Genomic DNA, 2,428 nt, shown 5'->3' on the forward strand with positions numbered 1-2,428 from the left:
TCTAAATATGAATGACCAAGCAAGGAACACAAGATCCTTGAGGAATCCTTGCAATGTATAATAAAGAAACCTCCTCTTCCCAAGAAAAATAGACAATGCACAGAGTAAAATTCAATATAAAATATGCATAATTATATTCTAAGAGAGATAGTGCAAATATTATTGGCCAGTGCTCAGCCTTAAAGATGAGGCTTTGTCTGCAATGTCAACTGCCAGGATCTTGGAGGGAGGAGTGAGGCGTACCTGCATCTCACCCCTCAGGGCTTAGGTAGTTCCTAGAGAACTGGTACCCAAGCCAGATGAGAGGGTCAGCTTTACTAATGAAGATCCCTTGGTTTCCAAAGACCGGGGTAAACGCAGGCTGGAGAATGCAGGGGGACACAAGGCCGAGGTGAACGTCGTCGCTATGGAGCCCAGACAAAGGCTCCCACCTGTGGGCAAGCTGGTGCTGGGGAGCTGGCTGGTGGCTCTGGACAGTCGCTGCAGGGAGGGCCCTGCCCACCTCACAAAGCCCAGTGCTGTCCCGGTGGAGAGCTGCAGAGAAGGTGGGAAGGCAGTGGAGGTCTTTTGGGTACTTAACCACTTCCTAGAAACTGAGAGTGCTGGGAATTCCAACTGCTGCATGCAGGAGGTCATGTAAAAGACTGATGGAGATGGTTTTCCACTTTTGTCTCTTCCCCACACCAGTGTGTGACCTGACGGATTAGGCTCTGCATTGGACAAATACCTTCACCTCTGGGTAAGTGGCCAAAGGGTATTGGGAGGAGCCATAAAGTTTGTTTGAGTGCTGTGCTTGCTTCGGCAGTACATGTACTAAAATTGGAACGATACAGAGAAGATTAGCATGGCCCCTGCGCAAGGATGACACACAAATTCATGAAGCGTTCCATATTAAAAAAAAAAAAAAAAAGTTTGTTTGAGTGCTACCACCTGCCATGGAGAGGAGCATGCCAAGTGACTCCTGAAGAGACCTAGAGAAGATGGAATACAGTTCTCCCCAACAAGGACTGAGTGGTATTTTCCCTCCCCCAGGGACAGGTGATTACATGTAAGGCGAATGTTAGGACTAATTGTTGGTAGTGGCAAGCTAGGAAGAGGAGCCTCAGGATATTGGTCCCAACAATCTGGGAGAGGAAGCCAAGCCTTGGTCAGTTAACAGCAGGTAACGTCAGCCTCAGTATTAACGGGATAAACCACCAGAGTCTGGTGTGGGTTCCTACAGAGCCATGGTCTCAAGAGTCAGACCATTCCAAACTCTTCCACTTTAAATAGCTTTGTGACTGTGAGAAAGTCTGGAGCTTCTGTGGGCCTTAGTTTCCTGAAGTGTAAATTGTTACTTGGAATTGTTGCAAGAATTAAGTGGGAATTCATTCACCCTATTCGTTTGACAAGTCTTATTTAAGTTTCAGACTTTTTGGCACTTATCATGTGTCTGGCGCTGTGCTATGGATGTAGTCAAAGAACTCGGCCCCATGAAGTTTATAAATGCTGGTTTCTCCTCTCAGACTGTTCTGCTCCCTTGGTATTCAGTAGTCCTAGTTCCGGCCTCCTGAGCTCAGAGCTCCAGTACAGGGGACTATGCTTGGCCATTTGGAAAGCAGGAGAAAGTCACTGTGATCATCATTCGTGCTCCGGTGAGGCATTGGGAGTGTTCTGGCACTGTTTCCATCTGTCAGAGCTGAACTCTGAAGTCTTCTACCTAGCAACAGCCATTTCCCCCGACCTGCCTGACCCAGGCACCTCTAAGCAGGCTCAGAGCCATCGTGGGGACGCTGTTTATGAGTAAGAGGCCATTTCATGTCTGTGGCCTTTGCACTGTGGACAACTGGAGCTGAGGTCACCTCCTTCCACAGAGGAAGAAATGCTCTGATGAGGTACTCTGGGTCCTGGGGTCTGCTGCTGACTGCTTAGAACTTGACAGCAAGCAGCTGAGTAAGGATGACTAGCCACTTAATGGACATTAATTACTGCTTGCAGCATCCCCCTGGGTCAGAGGACAGGACGGCCCCGATGTCAGGCCGACATGCTGTGGCTGGCGGCAGGCTGGCACTTACAGTTGATTAGGGTTGTGGCTAGTTTCACACAGCCAGAGGGACCCAGATGGACAGTCCTAGACTTGTCTGACTTGCAAAGGAACAGTGTACGGTACTTTGTTCGTCAGTGACTCATTCACAATGAACTTCGGCTGTTCTTTCCTCCATCCCATACCCCAGAAGCCAACACCAATTTAAACCAGAATGCCTGAGGTGCAGAGCCTGGCTGCTGAGCTCTACCTTCCTTGACTGGATTGGAACCAAAAGTTCTAGAGGGTGTGGGCTTATCCCAAGTCCTCATTTACCTAATCTTTGCACTGTAGCTTTGCAGTGCTTCTGTTTTAGCGAACAGGCAGATTAAAAACACAAGAGTAATTAATGGTGTTAAACATTGG

The 2,428-nt window shown here is 48.4% G+C and overlaps 1 non-coding gene across 1 annotated transcript; it reads left to right on the forward strand.

Annotated features, from left to right (window-relative positions):
- The first annotated feature begins 789 nt into the window (after positions 1–789).
- LOC118908886 (U6 spliceosomal RNA) lies at positions 790–896 on the forward strand. The gene has a single exon (XR_005023414.2). It is a non-coding gene; the product is annotated as a U6 spliceosomal RNA (small nuclear RNA).
- Positions 897–2,428: the final 1,532 nt, after the last annotated feature.

The sequence above is a fragment of the Manis pentadactyla genome, chromosome 3, assembly GCF_030020395.1.
Source record: "Manis pentadactyla isolate mManPen7 chromosome 3, mManPen7.hap1, whole genome shotgun sequence".
Lineage (NCBI taxonomy): Eukaryota > Metazoa > Chordata > Mammalia > Pholidota > Manidae > Manis > Manis pentadactyla.